Here is a 21876-nt window from a genome sequence, read left to right on the forward strand (position 1 = left end):
GTCATCCAAATAAGGAAGAGAAAAAAAAAAGATGTGGAATCCGGCGAGTTTTCTTTTTTGGGCTCGCGTTTTATGGATGGAATAGAAGAGATTGAGCGAAAGTAGCGAGAAGAGCGAAATTGCCTTTTAAATAGAGCGTGAAAGTTTTCGCTTCGCTTCATTTACGTCAGTTTCGCCAATATCTTCGAAAATCCTTAATTTTTTTTCTTCGTTGTCATCTCTGGACCATGTCTAGACATTCAAAATTCAGGAAACGAAATGAAGCAGCTCTAATATTTTGGTAAGGTAGTGTATTTATTTTGCATTCTCTAATTGTGGGATGCGAAATATTTATCCGAATTTCATATATATTTTTATTTTATTTTGTTATTTTTTAGGTCGGAAGCGTGCCTGTCGTCGTAGGCGGTCTTCTATTGGATTTTTTTTTTTTTTCGTAAGGTGTGGGCAGTGCTTTCACAACCTGAAAACAACGAAAGTTCGTGTTAACGTGTTTCTGATTCTGAACAGTTAAGGAGCTAGGCTGTTTGAATTAAAAAAAAAAAAAAAAAGGCTGTAGGGTTTTCAGTGGTAAAAAAAATTGAAAAATCAGACTTATGTAAAAATAAGAAAACTTACCCAGCATGAATAAACATTTAACGAGGGAAAAAAGCACGTCCCCATCGGTAGTTCAATTGGTCGCGGTTCTGAAGGAGGAACGGATGGATATTCCCGTTTTCTCTATCATTGGTTGAGAGAATGTGTGGGTCAGGGTCCAAAGAGGGGCCAGAACTTTATTGAAGTTAGTTGACAGTGATACCAATGTTAAACTGTGCCCACTACTTTTTTGGAGGGTAGTATATATTCGTCACTTGAAGCGACAGTGAAGAATTTTGGTACTTTTGTTTTGACAGAGGAAAGAAATCAGCACGTTTTTGTGGTTGAAATCGACAGTAAGCAAAAATGAAAATTTCTCATGTGTTTGTTTGAAATCGACAATAATTAAAAATTTTTTAGTCGTCTGTTTGGTTGAAATCGACAATAATTAAAAATTTTTTCGTCGTCTGTTTGGTTGAAATCGACAATAATTAAAATTTTTTTCGTCGTCTGTTTGGTTGAAATCGACAAAAATTAAAAATTTATCCTCGTCTGCTTGGTTGAAATCGATAATAATTAGAAATTTCACTTCATCTGTCTAAAATCAACAATAATTAAAAATTTCTCCTCGTCTGCTTGGTTGAAATAGACAATAATTAAAAAAATTCTCGTCGTCTATTTGGTTGAAAGCGACAATTAAAAACATCTCGTTTGTTTGGTACAAATCGACAATAATTAAAAACTTATCCTGGTTGCTTGGTTGAAATTGAGAATAATTAAAAAAAAAAAAAAAAATTCTCCTCGTCTGTTTGTTAAAATCGACAATAATTAAAAATTTCTCGTATGTTTTGTTGAAATTGACAATAATAATTAAAAAATTTTCCTCGTCGTCTGTTTGGTAGAAATTGACAATAATTTAAAAAATTTTCCTCGTCTGTTTGGTTTAAATCGATAATAATAAAAAAAAAAAAAAATCTTGTTGTCTGTTAGGTTGAAATCTACAATAATTAAAAAAAATTCTCGTCTGTTTTGTTGAAATCAACAATAATTATAATTTTTGCATCGTTTGTTTTGGTTGAAATCGACAATTAAAAACATCTCCTCGTCTGCTTGGTAGAAATCGACAACAATGAAAGTTTCTAGTGGTCCGTTAGGCTGAAATTGGCAATAAAGAGATTTTTCGCGTTTACGTCTGGCACGATGACGTCATTATGGATTTTCTGACTGAAATGGATTTTAATATTTGTCATTGTGATGATTCATAAGTGAGTTGCTCTTATTATGAAGGAGTTTGCGTATTTATCGTCCAAAGAGTGACATCATTGTCACGCCGAATAAGGCAGACGTTAGTAATTGATCGCTTACGCGTGCGACATCTAGCAGAAACGCTAAAAATTTATTGATCCTTCTGGAATGAATACAATCCTTGTCGGATTTGTATAAAAATCTAAACAATTCTCGCTACAATGAACGCGCTGTAGTAACTTTCTTTCCTTCCTAATTGGTGTCGGTCGTGGGTAAACAGCGTTTTCTCCAGACAACTGCACCCCATCGACTTCTTCACCGGGGGGGTGGAAGGATGGAGAGGAAGGCATTAGGTCTTCCCAGAATAACGTAGAACGCCAAATGTTGGTTGAAACAAAAACAAATGCATATTCAGAACCGAGGGATGTGTTGGGGGGAGGCTGAACTTCGCGATCGCATTTTAAAATCGTTCGTGGTGCACGCATGCGAAACTTCCACTGAAATGTACGTATCTTCTGGCGGCAAACGCTGTTTCTTCCCTCCCCCCTCCCTCAGTATCTTCAGTCTGCTTGTCGTTTGTCATGATTAGCGGTGGCACTAATGTAAGATGCGGCGTGGGTGGAATTGATGGGGGAGAGCGCTTGAGGGACTTGTAGGGAGATTTTAATAAAACAGTGCGCCATCTTGAAAACACTTAGTGTTCTGAGGTGGGCGAATTTGGAGATGGATACCATCTATTTATTTATTTTTTTCTCTTAGCGCGGAACAGGTGGCGCCGCCTAGCGTAGAATTTTGAAATGGATGACATTTATTTTTTTTCTTTTAGTGGACACCTATGGTGCAAGGCAACTGGGACCAGGGGGCGCCACCTTTGCTCAGCAAAAAAAAAAAAAAATAAAAGCCAAAAATAAAAAGCTATTGTCTTTATTATTTTTCTTGGCTTCAGCGATAGTCTGCCAGCGTTTAATAGAGTTGTGTCAGGGGTTTAACCCCTAATCCCCCTTCTGTGTCTCTAATTCTGCTTATATTAAATAACGTTGGCTTTTCCCATTCATCAGGGATCATTTGTTCTGGGATGTATGGAAGGCGTTTTTTATTTTATTTTTTTAAATAATAAAGATCGCATGCGTGGATTGATATATTAAGACAGATGGCTGTGCGACATGACAGGTTGGGAGTTAGATAGGGGTGGAGGGGGCTATGCATTGTGGGGGGAAGAAGCCTCCATTACAGGCATGTCTTTTGGAGTACGGGCGTAAATTACTTGTCTCGTAAACTGTAGGGTGGTTGTGGGGTAGTCATTACTTGTGGGTGGGGTTCGGCCGATCGGCGTGAAATAGGGGAGACGCTGGTTGTTTGGCGGTACTTTTGTTGTGGGTTCAGGCAGGTGCACGTTGAGCACTTTTGTTTTTGACAAGGCGCGCTCTGATCTCTGAGTCACTGATCTCTAATTGGGAATTTTATGTACACGGTTGTTATAATTAAAGTTCGCTTTCTTCTACGCAGCTGCAGAGGAAACCAAGTTTTGAACTGCGTTTGGTAGACGCACGATGTAGAAAGGATTATGCCTTAATATAGTCCAAAAGGGGAATTTATGATATAGTACGAAAATTCACCATTGGGGAGAACTTTATAACATAGTACCAAAATCCCCCAGTAGGGGACTTTATAATATAGTGCCAAAATTCACCGCTAGGAAGAACCGAATATAGTACCAAAATTCCCCACTGGGGGATTTTATAATAGGGTGCCAAAATTCACCACCAAGGAGGATTTTCTAATATGATTCCCAAAGTCCCAACGAGGGGGGCTTTCTCAGATATGATGAAGCACGTTTCCAAAAAGTCTCCGGAGCATTGAGATTCACTCGTTCTAATTTTTTTTTCTTTCCCTTTGTATTCGCATCTTTTTTCTCTTTCATTATTTATTTTTTATTTTCCCCTTTCGTAGCTCTTCCTTCCTTCTCGTCTTTCACTGCGTTCTGTTTTTATTTTCATCCTTCATGCCATTTATATATTTGTCGTTCACTCTCTTGTATTTTTGCTTCGTTCTTTCTCTCTCTCTCTATCCATGTTTCACCCATTTTACTGTCTATCCGTTTTTAGTTATTTTTCTTTATTTTTTTTTCTTTCTATTCATATTTGCCCTTTTCTATAATTTCATCGGTCCCTTTTTATCTTTCCCTTCACCTTCTACTCCATAATTTCCTTTCTTTGTTTTTCTCTCATTTGTCGTCTTTCGCTCTTTTACTGCCTTTTTTTTTTTTTTTTTTATCTTGCATGCATCTGTATCTGATTATATTTCACCCTTTTTTTTACTATTTGTCTGTCTTTAACCAGTTTTATTTTCCTTCGTTCTTTACATTTTTGTCCTTCTATCCATGTTTTATTCTTTTTTATCTCTCACCTCGCCCTATCACTCCTTCCGCTCCATTCATATGTTTATTTCCATCTTTCACTCTTTTCTGTTATTCTCTTTTTTTCACTCTTTTCTGTGTTTCTCTTTTTTCTCACGTTTTTCTATTTTTTCGTTCACTCTTCTGCTTTTCTCTTTCTTTCCGTATTTCATTATTTTTCTAACTTCGCTTTATTTCTTTCATACTGTAATAATGTTTCTTTCCCTATTTTTCTCTCTTTCTTTTTATATTTTACCCTTTTCCTGGCTATCTATCTTTGATGCCTTTCTTATATTTGTCTTTCACTCTCTTGTAGTTCAATCGTTCTCTCTTCCTCCATCTTTCGCCCTTTTAATAACTATCCGACAATAACATTTTCTCTCTTTCCATTTTATCCTTTTTCTATTTTTCTTTCTCCTAGTTTATTGGTACATTTCTTACCATCTTTCACTTTGTCTATATTCTTCTCTCTCTCTCCCCCTTCGTTTTTTCTTCGGCTATTTTTCGCTGTTACTTCTTCCATCATTCATTCTCTAAAAATGTGGGGGTACTCAGTGCTCTCCTTCCCATTAAGGAAGTGCGCAGTGCGCCTGCGCTTTCTATAAATGGGCATTCTTCTGCAAATGGCCTGCTCTAATTTTGTGCACACTTCTGTCGAGGTTATGCAAATAGCTGGATGAAGGTTCACGAGGAATTCCATCCACAAAGGGGAGGGGACGCATTTTTTAAACGTAACGACGCAGCTGTGTCCGACACTTGACCTCCGTAATTGTTTTAAACTTTCCGCACTAACCGTAAAAAGTGTCGCTAAGGGAGGCGAGATTTAACTTCATCGTGAGTGCTTTATGTCCTTCGTGACCCCGCAACTCGGAGGTCGTCCGCAAATTCGTAGGAATACGCAGCGTGCACGTGCGATCGGTGAATCCCTTAAGTGTCCCGTTATTTTTAACGGCCAGGGTGTGGCTCGAGCAGGTTTTTTCCGAAGGAATCGGAGAGATTGCCGCATTTAGGCGCGTGGCCCGTATTTGCAACCCACTTGGAGTGTCGGCGCTACCCTAAAAAGCGCTCCGAAACTATTGTGACGTAGGCAAACGACTCGGCGAGAAAGCCGCAACACTTGGTAGATCAACAATGCAAACTGGGTCACGTGAGTTTCATTTCCATTGTTGGCTCGCCTCAGACGCAGCCGAACTCGTTTGTGCCCTTTTAGATTCGCTTTCCACAAACACACTGCGAATTTTCAGCGATGTCTCATTCTTCTCTTCGTACTCTCACTTCTGTTTTAATTTTTTTTCTTTCTCTTTATCTGTTTCCCTTCGTTTCTCAATTCCTCCCTGTAGTTTCCCTTTTGTTTTTCTGTTTCGTTCCGTCTGTTTCTCTCTCTTTGTCTTTATTTCTCCGTTTCTTGCTTTCCATCTATCTTTATTATTTTTTTTCTTCTATTTATCTGTCTGTCTATCTCTTTATTCCTTTGTTTTTTTCTCTTTATTTTTTCCTTTTCTATCTTTATTTCTCATTTTCTCTCTGTCTTCATTTCTTTCTTTTTCTCTCTATTTCTCTGTCTCCCTCATTTTCTCTCTTCATTTCACTTTCCTTTTCCCACTTGTTTTTTCTCATTCTCTTTTTCTCTTTGGTTTCTTCACTCTTTCTAACCATTTTTCTTTCTTCCTTTTCGTCACTGTTTGTCTGCTTTCTTTGTCTTTTTTCTTTCTGTTTCGTTTTTCTCTTTATTTCTTATTATTTCTCTATTTCTTTTGTCTTTTTCCTTATCTCTTTCTTTCTCTCACGTCCTCCCCTTTTTACTCTTTGGTTTATGTATAGCTGTTTCATTTTTTTCTCTTTCTTTCCCTTTTCTCCGTTTTCTTTTCTGTCTGCCTTTCTTTCTGTTTTTTGTTTACGTATTGTGTTTTCTTCTCTTTCTGTTTTTATTTCTTACTCTTCAATCTTTTCCCCTCTCTACTTACTTTCATTTTCTCGGCCTTTCTTTCTCTCTGTGTATGTTTACTTCAATTCCCTTTTCTTCTCCTCTTTATCCCTTTACTTCTTTCTACTTCCAGTAAATTTTATATTTCTCTCTTTTTAGAACAATTTGTTACCCTCTTCATTTCATTAAAGTCAGGCCAATACAAATCCAGCAATTATTTTTTCCCCATACATATTCAATATTGTTTGCTGCTGTGCGATGAATAAAAAAAAAAGGCAGTGTGGCGGATGCGCAGAAACGATATGTACTCGATTCGCATCTAAAAGTTGTTGCTTTTTTCCTAGTTTTTTGTTATCAGCTTACTAAATACATAAATCTGTTTTCTTTTATTAATCACACCTGAAACGTTCATTATGGTCAGTTCAATTATTAAAATCAAGAAAGAAACAAATAAAGTGCAGTACGAAAGCGTTGACTGCATACTACGATTATTTAAAATAACTACTTCAGCTTCATAATCGCTGATGAGGCTGAAATTATCTAGGGCCCCCTCATGAAACATATCACCCTTCTAAACGTAAAGACATCAAAAAAACAATAATAATAATAAATAAATAATCGAATTCAGCAGACGAGTCCGATATTTAATACATTTTTTCTACCACTTTCTAATGGCCGGGATGGATGAACATTTCCCTTTTATCTTTGCATACGAAGAAGTGTTCTACATTGGAGCCCCTTTATTCTCGTACCAGAGAGAGACCCAGTTGGGTAACATCGGAAAATCCTATTAGGGCTGAGAGCTTTAAGGTTATGTTTTTGTGTCTGCCATTGAGAATAATGGGCGAGGACATTGGTACCACCAAAGATTATATGTTTCTGCAATAGCGGGTAATCGGATTTGGAGTGGATTAGTACTCTTCTCCCCGAGTAAGGTTTTCCAAGTGGGTAATCGGATTTGGGTTACAAAGGCACTTATGTATAGTGTCGATTTACAGAAGTATTTTTATTTTATTTTATTTGCCCAGTTGTTTCTGCTCCACTTGGAATGAGCCGGCCCTGACCGAATTGAAGACTTTTTTTTTTTTTTACGAGCCAAATTCGAAATTTACCTTACAATATTAGCTCGCGGATGACAGATACGGTTGCTAAGCAACGCAGCATGCATTTTAAACAATGCTCCCCGAAGCATTTGCCACTTGCTGCTCGCGCACAAAAACTCGTGTTACGAATTGTCAATTTCATAAATCGCATTAGTGGATGACAGACTGGCGCCTGCGCAGTACGCGCGCCTTTTTGATACAATAAAGGATTTTTTTTTTTTTTTTTTTTTTTCTTTGGTTTGTTTGGGCAGGGTTAATTCGACTTTGGAGTTTTTGTGATCGTAAAGTGAGGGTCTCCTAAAAGGTATCTCCTTAAGAAGTCGCGTTGAAGTTCAAATTGAAAAAAAAAAAAAAACCAAATCGATCAGAAAAACACCTTTCTGTCTTGGCAGGAGCGGCGCAGGTAGAACTGGAGTCTCATCTAGGCGGATGGGGTAACGCGATCTGTTCCTTTGTCTCAATTACTGAAGATCGCTTTGTGCCTGGGGGCAGGCCTCTGGAGACTCGCTGCTGCTGGCTTTTGGAAGGTTGTTCTCAGTATGGATAGATAGATGGACACAGAAAAAAAAAAAAAAACGGGCTTTCATCGGGGGACCCAGTCGGACTGCACGTGCATCTGAAATGCGACTTTGCAGGCTCTGTTTTTCTCTTTTCTTTTGTTCGAAGACGTGTGTGTTTTAGAGATTATACCATTTTGAAGAGGGATGAAGGATGTTCGCCAAGGACTTAATGGGATTCATGTTTCTGCCTTCGGCTACACAAGCTGGATATTTTATCGCGTTCCGGGCAGTAATGATTTGTCTGAAGCAAGCCAGTAACAAGGTTTTATCTTATAAAGATCGCGTGTACACGATTCAACAGATTATTAGAAACACTGTTAGTTACTCTGGCAGACGTTTCTGAATGAGTTTAAGAATCTTCTTCAAGACGCAAAAAGGAAAAAAGAAGTTTATGAATTAAAACATTAAAAGGAATCGACGGATAGATCAATCTTTCTCGAAGGTTGGAAGATCACGTGATTGCATAATAGTACGTTAAACGCCAGTAGGGGTCGTGGATCACGTGGCACGACTCCTACTGGCATTTAACGTGCTGTTACTGCTAATACGCATGCGCGGGGACTTTTGAAACAGTATACAATATCTGCAGAAGTGTGTCCGAATTTTTTTGTCATGTAATGTAGTTAATGACGCCTGCATGTCGTGTTCCTATAAATGTTTAGCAATACGAGATTCAAAGAAGAATGCTCCACAATCGATCTGAAATTGGTAGGTGACACCATTTCGAACTGCGCTTTACCTCTTCTGTCCAGTACGCATCCTGGGGCTCTCCCTTAGGCCCTCATTTTTTGTAAACTGAAGTACAGTACTGACAAAAATTCTCAAAGCAAATATAAAGAGGACCAAAGAGAGAGAGCCACAGGGTGCTCCATAGCAGAACACCCTGAGGCACCAAGCCTTGGGGAATTCCGCAAGGAATTCCCCACTGCTTTTCTTGGGGGTTTATTGGGGGAAATTAATACTTTTCTTGGTGAATTACCCGAGAAAAAAACTCCTTTTTCTATCTAGTACGCATCCTTGGGCTCTCCCTTAGGCCCTCATTTTTTTAAACTACACAGTACTGCTATAAATTTTTAAACCAAAAATAAAAGGGCCTAAGGGAGAGCCTTAGGGTGCTCCATAGTGAACAGAAAAGTCGTTTCGGTGACAGAGGCTAGGTTTAATATAGAAAATCATGTATTTGAGAAGCACACACATTTCGTGGTAGACCTCACAGCTCTTCTGACACTGCAAGAAAAGGGAAGTCGGTAAATTGGCATTTATTAGATTATCGTGAACTACACTGGTATTGCGTGCATCTTCCCTAATATAGGGGTCGTGTAATTTTATTTCTGTGGCGTGACTCCACTAATGACGTAATAAATTCATTGAACTGCCAATTATATTTCGTCACTTGGATTGGTGCGTGCGAAATGCGCAGTGGAATCATTTTAACAGCACCATAATTACCTTGCGTGATGTATTTAGTGTCGCCATGTTGCTTTTTCTTTCTTTCTTTCTTTTATTATTAATTTTTTTTTATAGCGCGGGTTTTCAGAAGCTGTTGTTACAGTGGTTTTGGATATGATTTGTTTCTTATTTTTGGGGGGGCTGTCAATTTTCGGTTAATGAAAATTTAAATTAAGCAAGCTTATGATGAGGATTCGATGTTGAATTCTTTTATTTTTTGTTGTTATAATCAAGATATATTAGAAGGCGTTCATAGAATTAGCAAGCATTGTTGACTATAAAAATGATATCGCAGACGAATGGTGTATACAACTCCACGACAATGTCATGAAGTTCAGACGACGTATCCGTAATGTGCAGCATCTTCTGGGACATCACAAATCATCTTCTGACACTCTTGCGCTCGTATCTTCTACATTTATACCCGTTTAGAGCCAAACGACGTTGTCCCATACACTTAATGTGGCCAGAAATGTACATTAAATTGTTTGCCACAACGCGTCGTCTGCTACTAATTGTTGCTACACGCTTCTTATTGTTTTGTTCGCGTTTCGTCTGCTTGGCTTGCTTCAAATTACATTTGGCGGTATTAAATACTGCAAATGCGCATTTAAATTGTCGCTAATGTCGCCGCAGTGTACTCCTAATTGGGTTCGTCAGTTGGCGCCCCCTTTTCTAAGCTTTAAAGGTGGCGCTTCGATAGATTTTTAACCCTTTTTCATAATGGGTTAATTATTTGTGCCCAAGTTTCAACCAATTAAAATCCGACATTCTGGCTTCTGTTTGTGGACGTCCGGAACTGCGCACGGCCCTTGTTAATCTACCGGAACTACGGTACGGCGATCCGCTCCCTACGAACGCGCAACCCTTGGCGGTGAAATATGTTAAATAACGGCAGACGAATACTTGCAGCTTCGCTCACAGACTCCTTTGTGTGGGGAATAACAGCCGGAGGTGGGGGGGGGGATTCTAAGCTGAAAGCGGAAGACGTGCACTTGACATTGTTGTCCGCAGGTGAATGCGACAGCTCCGGCGACGGATTCATGCTGACCCCCGCTTTTACGTCTGCTCACAATTATTGTATGTAGGAAGATCCTTGAGCCGTCTTGGAGGTGGGGGGTCATATCGTGACAGCGTTGTGCGAGTTGGCAGGTGGCGCCCTCTATAATTCTTTCCCCCCTGGAGTGTATTGAAGAAAGGGAAATTGGCGCACCTGCTTTGTATGCAACTTGCGTGCTGCTGTCCCCTCCCCCCTGTGGATTGGGGGGGGTTGTGCACGCACGCCTCAATCTCGCCATCTGCTAATACAATAGAAAGCAGATATTGAAAATTTTTTCTACTGACACACTTTTTAATGACGTTTACCACGCCTGTTTTTTTTGCCAAGGAGTGTAGGTGTACACCCGATGTTTTTTTGCGGGTGGGTGGGTCGTTCAACCCCTAGATGCATTAGGGTTTATTTGCATTTCGTTGCATCCGTCTTTTCTAAGCGATTTTCTTGTCATCAATCGCATTGGTCTCCTCCCCTCCTGCTCACATTATAAATCGTCTGCCAGCGTGCCTTTGGGATTGCAGTCTTTTGGGGTCGTTACTGGAAAAACGTAATGCACCCCCCCCCTACGTATTCATTAGGAACGTCTCGAGGGATGCACATCACAGACCACTGCTAACGTAATTGGTTTCCCATTTCCATGAGGATTCGTCCTTCTAGCGAGTTCTCCAGTTGCCATTTTTGTTTGTCTGCTCTGGTTTCGCAGAAGACATTTCCTAATTGGGATCACAGATAACGAACTTCCCAAAAGTCGAAAGCTTTCCTATAATCTTCCGTCTTGAGAATGGCCAGATATCCAGATCACCCCCCATAAAAAAAAAATCAATTTCTAAAGCAAGCTTATAGTGAGGATTCGATGTTAGATTTAGTTTTTTATAACTAAGCTGTTAGATTTTCTCGCTAATTAGCAAATATTCTTGACTATTTAAAAATCCTGAACTGTATAAAATCCCATAAAAAGCAGAAAAAATCGGTAGGATCCAAACGACGATGTTTACGTTTGCTAGCCTTGAGATTAACTTTTAATAGTCCTCGGATTAGGCAATTGCGAGCTATTAATACCTGTTCCGGTAGTGAATACTCCCCCCGACACCATCAGAAGCATTAAAAAATAATTACTCCACTGTCCACTAATATTTAGCTCAATTATCTTCTGCCTCCAATCAAGGTGACCTTGCAGTTCGTCTGATAGTCGATGCAAATACCACTTGGAGTAGTAATCATTGGTCGTTTGGTTAAGCTGTTCTCTGTTGAACGTGACCCATAGCTGTAAGGGATTATTTTAATGGTTGAAAAGTTACCATTAAAAGCGTATGCCACCCACGAGCAGACACCGAATCGTCTGCCATTGTAGAGCGAGTAGAATCGGCGATGAATCAGCAGTCTGCTAGCGAGGTTACCGTAGATCTTATATCGAAGGACAGGATCGGCAGTAAAATGACATTCGAAAAAAAGAAGAGACCCGGATGTAGGAAATAAGAAGTGGAGTCATTTGGATTTTTATTACCGAGTCGAGATTTAGTCAAGCGTTCAGCGGATTCTGAGCTGGCCGCGCGGACAAAGACGGAAATTAGCGATCAGAAGACAGTCGGGTGACGTCATACCTTTCGTTATAACGTCATCACTTAGGAATTACAAAATGCATTTGGAGACTGGTACTGCTACTTTTTGCACTAAGTGTACATGTAGACAATCCAGGCAAGTGGACATACGAAAATTTAATATCTGAAGACGGTCATATCTTCAGAATGTGTTACTGCTACTTTTTGTGCGAAGTGTACATGTGGATGGAGAGAAAAGACATTACCGAGAAGCAACTGAAACATGACAGTTGAAAGACAGACTAAAATGTACAATCTGAAGACAATGTGGTGACGTCATAACTAGCAGCTACAGAATCAAATTTCAAGACTAGTACTGCTACTTTTTGCGCGAAGTGTACGCGTAGATGGACAAAGACAGAAATGAGTAATCAGAAGACTTTTTGGTGACGTCATACCTTTCGATTATGACATCAGCTACTAGGAATTGCAAAAAAGAATGCTAGTGTTACTGTTACTTTTTGTGCGAAGTGTACACGTGGATGGGGGTGGAGATAAGACATTACTGAGAAACAATCCAAGCATGAGACAGTTGAGAGACAGACTGAAATGTGCTATGTTGAATGCTGTCTGATGACGTCATGCCTTTCATTATTACGTCATCACTTAGGAATTACAAAATGACTTTTCAAGACTGGTACTGCTTCTTTTTGCACTAAGTGTAAGGGTAGAATAACTACCCAAGCATAAGATCGGTTGACATAAATGTTTACCAATAGAAGCAAGGCTGGTGACGTCATATCTAGCAGTTATAAAATGAATTTTTTGACTGGTACTGTTTACTTTTTTCGCAAAGTGTATACGTAGACGTAAATTTTCCATCTGAAGAAATCTAGTGACGTCATACTGAAAAACCAAATCTCGTTTTGTAGCGTTCGTGACGGGGCAGACGAATAGTGTTTTTCTCTCGTTGTGTTTTTTTATTTTTTTGAATTGCAGCTGTTTGTAAGGCACGCGCCTGATTTAGGATTAACGATATTACTGAGAAACAGTCCAAGCTGAAGACACAGGTGACGTCATGTTTCGATTATGACTTCACCAACTAGGAATTACAAAAAGAACGCTAGTGTTACTGCTACTTTTTGTACGAATTGTACACGTGTAATTTATGAGAGACTGAAATGTCCTATCCGAAGACAGACTGGTGACGTCATATCTAGCAGTTTCAAAATGAAATTTCAGACTGGTACTGTTACTTTTTGTGCGAAGTGTACACTTAGACCTAAATTTTCCATCTGAAGAAATCTAGTGACGTCATACTGAAAAACCAAATCTCGTTTTGTGACGGAGCAGACGAATAGTGTTTTTTCTCTCGTTCTGCTTTTTTTTTTCTTTTTTAATTGCGGCTGTTTGTAAGGCACGCGCCTGACTTAGGGTGCCTCCTGGTTTTTGCGAGCTAATTCGCCGTGTGTTACGTCCATTACCGAAGCAAGGCCACGAAAAGCCTTTGAACGGAACTAGTCGACAACACCGCAGTTAATCAGAACCGCGCTAACAACTGCGACGGCCCTGGAAGCGCTGAATTAATGAACAGCGGGAGGGGGGAAGGGACTTATTATAAGGCGTCTGCGGACAAGGGTGTGAAGGAGATAAAAACGTGGAGGAATATTCATCCTCTCGCCCCCCCGACCGTCTTGAAGATCCATCTTGGCGTTCTTAAAGCAGCCGCGGGACATTTTAACAAGCGAACCCGCACGGGGTCCCCAAGGTGACATTCTCCTCCGAAGAACAACCTTACGAAGGTTCCGTTTTCTTCGTTAATATCGGCGCAAGGCATGACGGGCCGCTTTGATGTGTAATTATTGTAGGTGTCATTAGGAAGGGGGGTGTAGACACGTGTTTTAATGACGGAGACTGGTAGGAGTGCGTTTAAATCGGCCGGCGCTTACGGGGGGGTGCGAATTGTGGGAGGGGATCGCTAATGGATTTACGGTTCACTTAAGCTTTTTGGGACGTAGTGCACAAGCTAATTAACATGTGGGACACGTGGTTTATGGTTTTTTACATGTTCCTTCTTATTTTTCTGGGGAGAAAACCCTACTCCCTCCTTAGATTATCTTAACTACAACCGATTGAAGCCTTGTAAATGTAGTTAGAAAAAATCATTTTTATTTTATAATACATTTTTTTTTATCGTATTTTCATATAAAACATTTATAGAGTTAAAAGTTATTCACACTTTTTAAAATTCAATTTTTGTTTTTTAATTTTCTTGTTGGCAAACGCTATTTACTCAAACACCTTTTTTTTCCTTTAATAACTTTATTTTATATAGAAAACAAAAACAATTATTGGGTTTTTCTAATTGTGATTGTAAGTGATGGTGGTTTGTAATTTTAGTGTCTGCGTGGGTCAGCCGTTTATGGCTGCAACTACCAAACGTCTTAGCGAGCACGTGACTACTTTGTGTGTGGGGACAGGTCAATTGTCGGTAATAGCCCACATGCTAAGTGGCGACCAGCTGTCTGTCAGCAGCGCTTATAGACATGCGCAAATAAAAAAAAAATAAAAAAATCACGCGGTAGGCTACTGGATGCGCTACCGCAGATTTTCTTCTGGCGGTTTGATAAAAGTTTAATTGTTGTATCTAATTTTAGGGAGTCTGCAGGTACCCTAAAATTATGTAACTTTAATAATTTATACGCATCTTCAATCAAGACCGAACAGAACTGTCTGAACATTTATTTGGGTAATGGAGTGCGCATGCGTAATTTTTCTAAATGTTTTTGTAACATTTATTGGCTTCTAAAACTTTGAAATAAAGCTAACTTGTTATAGACATGCGCAGAAACAGCAAATCACAAAAAGAAAAAAAAGAGACGTGGTAGAGTAGTGGATGCGCCACCATAGATATCTAATTTTAGGATAGGAAACGGTGAAGCGACCTCTGTCGGGATAAAGGAGATTGACATCGCATCTTCAGTCAAGAACGTAAGATAACTCACCAATTGTTGAACATTTCAATTGGGTGCGCATGCGTAATTATGCTAAATGTTTTTGTAATATGCAAATCGATTAATTTGCATACTTAAAACGGGTTGGTTTCTGAATTTTGCTGCGACTGACTACCCGCCATATTGCGCATAAATTCCATCCACGCTCGTGTTTGTATTGAGTGCAGAACCCACAGTAGTTCCTCCACCTTCCCCCCTCCCCCTGCTGTACCCAGACCTGATAACAGGCACCGCGTGCCATCGGAAATGTGACAGGAAATTACCCTAGCAACCATTCATCCACATTATCATAGGCGAGCTCACCTTCGTGGTCTTTAGGAGGCGAGGTAATAACCCCTCACATTGCACCCGACTTTAATGAAACTCTTCCAGCAGAGATTATGGACACGGGTAGGTGTTGGGGGGGGGAGAGATCTTTGTAGGTACGCGCGCGCGCTCGCTCACCGGGGGGCTGTTACCGTTGTATATTAGCAACTTCCCCTCGTCTGCTGTGTAGGGTCCTCGAGAATTTTGTTAATGTAATGTTCGAAAATTACATCTTCGTCCGGAGATCGACAAAAACATTAACGGGGGGAGGGGGGGGGACGCTTAAACACCCTCCGAAATACGACGTTCTCCGATTAGCATACAAATGTGACGATTGTGTATTAAACTAATAAATAAAACCCATTTGGTGAAGAGGATGGATCGAAAATGATTGCTAGGTGTCGCTGTCTGCCAGAAGTTGTCTTATTTGAATTTCAGGAATAGTCTTGGGGGGGGGGATCGGTAGTTGTCGCTAAATACTCTCTAGGTGGCATTAGTAATAGGCAAACATTGATGAAATCTGAAATGATCGATAGGTGTCGCTGTCTGTCATATAACGGCTTTTTTATATTTAATTTCGAAAATACTCTAAGCGTGTACGAAATCTCCGGTAGGTGGCAGTTACAGCAGACAGCTGTCTACATGGATGAAGCTAAGTGATCGATAGGTATCGCTGTCAGCCAGTAGCTATCCTATTTTAATTTCGAAAGTAGGAAGTGGAAGCCATAGCTGTATTAGTTCCTCAAATACCCGCTAGGCGGCGCTAGTAATGGAAGCTATTTTGATGAAATGGAAAATGATCGATAGGTATCTCTACGGGCCATTAACTTAAATTTTGTTTTTAATTTTGGAATCAGCGATAGTTCGCGAAATCCCCGTTAGGTGGCAGTCTTGTTGATAATATGACGTCACTACTCTACCACAATGATCTGTTGCTGATAACCATTAGCTTTTTTTTAACTAAAAAAAATAGTTCGCGACATCTCCCGCAGGTGGCGTTAATATTTGAACTCGACAAACGCTACAACTGGATTGCGACCATTAGTTGTACATTAAAATTCCTCGACTTCCCGGGGCACTTGCCCCCTCGTATTTATCGCGTTCTTTTGCTGTACGTAATCAAAACTGAAATTATGGTCTTCGAAACGGGCCTGTTCGAGGAAGTTAAAGCGCCTTAAAACGCGATAGTGTTGCGCCGTTCGTGTCGGCACTCATTTGTCACACGCTGTCCCCGGGGGGTGTTCCCGTGATGGAGGAGGCAAAAACTACACTACATTTATTAACAGTGCCGCTAATTGCGGTGTACGGAAACCTATTCATTTCTCTCCGTCTGTCGCCCGATGCAACATTAATTTATACGGGGGGTTAAGAACCCCAGAACACGCGCTGTGCATGCTGATTATACATGAAAGGGGAGAACAACAACAAACAAAATGTCCGCTCTTACTATCAAACCCCGCACCCCACCGGTATTTGTTCGCATCTTCCACTCATCGCCGGGTATGATGATGAGTGGCGTTCGTGATGTATTTTTAATACTTTAACGGGATACGTCGTCTCCATGGCAACCGGTTTTGTATTACGCCATCAGCCGTCGTGCCTCATTGTTGCCGCCGGAGATTTTTATCTCGTTTTGCGTTTTCTCCGAAATCACGATGCGTTCCCATTTTTCGCCGGCCGGCGCGTACTCTTTAAAAGAGGGCAGGGTTTTGAACCCGGGACCTTGGCTTCGAACTGTCAATGCGAAAAACAGCAGTTGAAACTTTGAACCGCCTTTGTCCTTCGCGTCCGCACACGGAGAACCGATTTAAAGAACGCTCCCCCGCCGGTACTACGTGCCGGACAGCGTGTCGTTAACATGACCTGTCGCTACGGATAATTGAGCGGGTTTTTTCTTTCCACTCCGTCTCCCTCTAGTTTTGTTTTTTGCTTTGTTCACGAGCGTTACCCCCTTTAATTCTACGTGACTCGCCCGATCTGCGGTTGACCTTGTTAACGCAAGCCTTTGAGCACCGAAGGTCATACGGGCCTGTCGCCACCTGTTGCACGTTTTAAAAACTAAACGTCACGTGCGTTTGTGATGTTTCTTTATTCATCCCCCCCCCCATTCGCTCGCTCGCTCACCTTCCTGCGAATTTATCCCTCCGCCCGTAGGGTATTAGCAAACGCCGTCGTACGAAGACAGCTTGCCGACATTCATCGGTCGGAGGTCATAGTTTACAGAACGTCTTTTCCGCGCTGTCTGATGACGGCCGGCTGATAATCCTTCTCTTCCCCTCTGCCTCTCCTCGAGCTGGTAATCTAGGGCCGGCGATTGCTTCCCTACCCCAGCGTCTTCGTAAGGTTTCCTGGGGGTGTCTGCGAACCAGTGACTCCCTGGAAACGGGTTGAGATAAGAACTTCTGCTCTTAAACATCAACTGCCACCTCCGCAGTGACGTCACTATTAGATAAAGCGAGTCGGCTGATAAAATGGTGTCGTCTGGCGGACTTATCTCGGATGGTGTTTGTAGTGGATGTCAGAAAACGGTGACAGATCGACACGGGAAAGGCGTTGCTGATGAGCTGTGCGACGTAAGTTATGGCCTTGCTACGATTTCTTTTGGCACTTCTAGGATTTCGAGTGCATGTACAGGGTGCGACAGAAAAAAGTTCCCTTCACTTTTGCGTGCTTCTGTAAAGAGATTTTTGAGGATTGAAAGGGAAAGGTATATTTCGATGCCTAATTTTATTTTTAAATAGAGGTCGCTAACATCGTGATATCCATAATGGTATTGGTATAAAGGAGGCCATCTTGGACGCGTGTACGTGTCTATTGCAAGGGCCGGTACTAAGCTCTTTGCCGGAACGTGTCGAGGTGCGGCTTTTTTTTTAAAATTGTTTTCCGATAGAAATGCACATGAAGCAGTTCGTCTGCGTGCCATCCGCTATAAATTCATGAAATTTTATTAGGCGTCTGCGTGCCACGAGGTGTGTATTTCTTGGCAGCACGCTTTCGCGTACTTCCAACAATAGAATTTCGCCCCCCCTTCTTTTGCGAAGTTAGTAACTGGTTGAACAGCGGTGATGGAGCAAAAGGATTTGGCCGCTGTCTTCCGTACAGCTGCCGAATCGCGAGGATCATGAAAAGCTCATTCCGTAATCCCGTTTCAGTAAAGCGATGAGAAAACTTTGTTCCGCCGCCTTTTTTTTTTTTTTTTTTTCCATCTCTCCCGAACCGGGCTCCGTAATGATGTACGGCGCACAACATCAGCAACCTGCAGCACTCCCCCCTCCCCTTCCCCCTGACGAGTGTCCGCCCACACGGCAATTATTCGCAATATCTCGTGAGTTGCGAGAAGACATCGCTCAACGTTGCCGCAGACAGATGGAAATGGGGGGACCCAAAAGGACTCTCTAACGTTTCCTCATTTTTCCACTAGAGGGAGACACAATCGACGTGTTTTTCTTTGTTTTCGTCGACGACGAAACAGCTGTTACAATAAACTTTTGGATTTGTATTCGTATTTTGTGCTCGTGCGCTCAGATGGTGTTGCGTACACTGGGTAGCCAAAATATTAGGTGCGCTACGCAGTGTAGTGTTAATAGGAATATTTCCAGCTCGCCTGGAACGTAACCCTTCTTTCCCCGCTACTTTATTTGCTGGTCACGAGTCACTAACCCCCTAATACCCTGCAATCGGTGAGGGCTACTGGTAGCTAAAAGAAAAAAAAAAAATCGTAGGAGGGAGTGTCTTTGCATTCTTTTTCAGCGTTTCTCTCTGCCTCTGTTTCTCTGTCGAGTTAGTCGTTGTTAGTATTCTCACTTTCTTACCCTCTCTATTAATCTGCCCCTTTTCTTTCTTTCTGTTTGCTTGTTTTGTTTCTTTTTATCGCCCCATTTTCTTTCTATCTGTTTATTTTCTTATTTCTTTCGTTCCATTTACCATTCCATTTCCATTATCCTTTTGTTTTTCTGTCAAAATAGGCTGCTTTCTCTGTTTACTTTCTCTCTGTAGCTTGTTTTATCATTTTCTTTCAGTTTTATTTCTCTTATCTGCTTGTTTCTTTCTCTATCTGTCTGTCTGCCTATTTCTTTCTCGCTCAATGTACTCGTTTTCTTCTGCTTATTTGCTTGTTTTCTTTCGTTCCACTGCCTTTTTTTTATCCATTTCTTTCTGTGTCTATCTGCCTGTTGTTTCCTTTTCTCTCTCTGTCTATTTGCGTGCCCGTTTCTTTCTCGATCTATCTATCTGCATGTTTTGTCCTTTTGTTTCTGTCTGTCTGTGTGCGCTCCTGCCTTTTTATCTATCTGTCTGCCTATTTTCTCGTTTTCTTTCTCTATGTCTGTGTCCATGCCTCTCCATCCATCCGTCTGTTTTCTCGTCTTCATTCGTTCTATCTGCCAGTTTTCTGTCTTTCTCGTTTTCATTCGTTCTATCTGCCAGTTTTCTATCTGTTTTCCTTTGTCTGTCTGTCTGCCAATTTCTTTCTCTGTGTCTGTGTGCCCATTTGTGTCAATCTATCTCTCTGTCTATTTTCATTCGCTCTATCAGTCGAATTTCTTGTTATCCGTTTTCTCTATCTGTCTGTCTGCCCATTTCTTTCTCTGTGTCTGCCTGTGTGTCCGTTGGACTTGATTTGTCTGTTTTCTCGTTTTCTTTCTATCTGTTTTCTTTTTCTGTCTGTCTGCCTATTTCTTTCTCTATCATTGTTCTGCCTGTTTTCTTTTCTTTCTCTATTTATCTTCTGCCTGTTTTCTCGTTTTCATTCTCTCTATCAGCCGGTTTTCTTTCTATCTGTTTTCTTTTTCTGTCTGTCTGCCTATTTCTTTCTCTATCATTGTTCTGCCTGTTTTCTTTTCTTTCTCTATTTATCTTCTGCCTGTTTTCTCCTTTTCTTTCTCTGTGTCTGTCTGTGTGCCCGTTGGTCTCGATCTATATATTTATCTGTTTTGTCGCTTTCACTCGCTCTATCAGCTGTTTTTCCTTTTCTGTGTGTCTGCCTACTTATTTCTCTATCTATCTATCTGCTCGCCTGTTTTCTTGTTTCATTTCTGCTTATTTTCTTCTTTCCTCTCTCTGTCTACCTCTGCCTGTTTTCTTTATCTGTAAATGCAAGTACTTCTCTATTTATGTATGCTTCTGCTATCTGTCTCTCTTGTTTCCATTACCATTTCTGAATTATTAAATCATGGCCACCAAAGGTATTCGAATGATTTTTATTTTGATTCATGATTTTGATATCGATTGGAAAATCAAAGGCATTTTGAGGACAGCTTCTCTGCATAGCTCAGGTGCTCTGCAGGGAAGCGACTTTGCCCAATCGTTCACTGTTGCCGGCTTTTTTCCACTGTTGTCGTACCGGGGGGGGGGACTGTTCACCAAACGAGAGGATTATCGATCTTAGCGCGTTAATACTCATTCATCGATCAAAACGGGGAGTTCGTTTTCCCGGATTAATTCTAAAATTGCCCGGATTTATCCTAACCTATTGAAATCGGAGGATGCAGAGCACATCCAGGTCACGTGACATTGTTACGCTTTGGTGTGTGGGGGGGAGTGATCGCGCGAGTACAGTAGCGGTGTTTGCCTCGCTATTGTCCCGCCTTTTGTACACCTATTATGACGTCATCGATTAGCGGCTGTTCTACACATTGCCGTAATTAGCCGCTGTTTCGGAAGCACCCCCGGATTGTACCGCAGGGCTCTCCGACGCCGCCGCGTTCTTTCATTGATTGCACGTGTGTCAGCGATAAAAGGAGACGTCTGCGCGAATTTACAGCGTCGCTATTGATTGGTAAAGCTCGTGCAGGGAAACACCGGTTGGAGAGAAAGAGAGAGAGAGAGAGAAAGAGGCTTTTTGCGAGGAAACTGATTTGTCGGCAACTAATCTTGTAAGTCCTGTGTGGAAGAAGACGTCTGCTCGAAGAAAAAGAGAAATAAGGGCGGTGAGGGGGGGACGGGCCTTTGGGTTCATTTTTAAGCAAGGTTCAGTTCCTGCGCCTCCGAAGAACATCCCGGCGCTTCTCTCCTTGTGTAAGTTGCATCGGGGGGGGGGGTGAATAATGAACTTTCTGAAATTGAATTAAGGGTATTTATTTAAATCTTGTGAGGATTATATTTCGTACTGCCTCTTGGAAGACACGGAGAGTTAAAAAAAAAAAAAAAAAAAAAAAAAGAAAGAAAGAAAGAAGAAGAAAAAATGTTTCCGTAATGTCCCGCTAGATGGCGTGCGTTTAAAATGAATTATCTGATTAGCAGTGGAAAGCGAACGTTAATTAGTTTTCTCCATAATGGATTACTTGTTATACCTGGTCCAAGATGGGTGAAGGGATTAATACTTTCTTTTTCTGTCTATCTTTTTTTTTTCTATTGGAAATGGGATGTCAGGTATGTGTGTTCTTGTTAATAACATTAAGTTATGTTAATTGGGATTCATTATCGGGGGGGATACAAAAATGAGGCTTATGCGTCTGCGTACTGATGGAAGAATCATTGTCCCAAGTTGCTCCCCCCCCCCTCCTTAAAATTACGTGCATGTGATTGCCGGGCCAACCAATATATTTTTTCTTTATTTGCTTTATTTCAATATAACCGCTGTTATTAAAAATATGCTTTGGATTTAAAGAAAAAAACAATTTCTGGTTGTAGCGTGTTTATACTTGTCTAAACTTGTATGATTTTGTTTTATGAAGAGATGTGGATGGCGTGTTTTACTAAGTGTTGATGATTCTCT

At 40.9% G+C, this 21876-nt stretch overlaps 1 protein-coding gene across 2 annotated transcripts in view; it reads left to right on the top strand.

The window, feature by feature from the left end:
• The window catches only part of LOC150084099 (caskin-1-like), a 258960-nt gene that overhangs the window by 47561 nt on the left and 189523 nt on the right, over positions 1 to 21876 (top strand). The gene's annotated exons all lie outside the window — the stretch shown is intronic.

The sequence above is a fragment of the Mastigoproctus giganteus genome, chromosome 6, assembly GCF_048544385.1.
Source record: "Mastigoproctus giganteus isolate SK-2022 chromosome 6, ASM4854438v1, whole genome shotgun sequence".
In the NCBI taxonomy this organism is placed as follows: Eukaryota; Metazoa; Arthropoda; class Arachnida; order Uropygi; family Thelyphonidae; genus Mastigoproctus; species Mastigoproctus giganteus.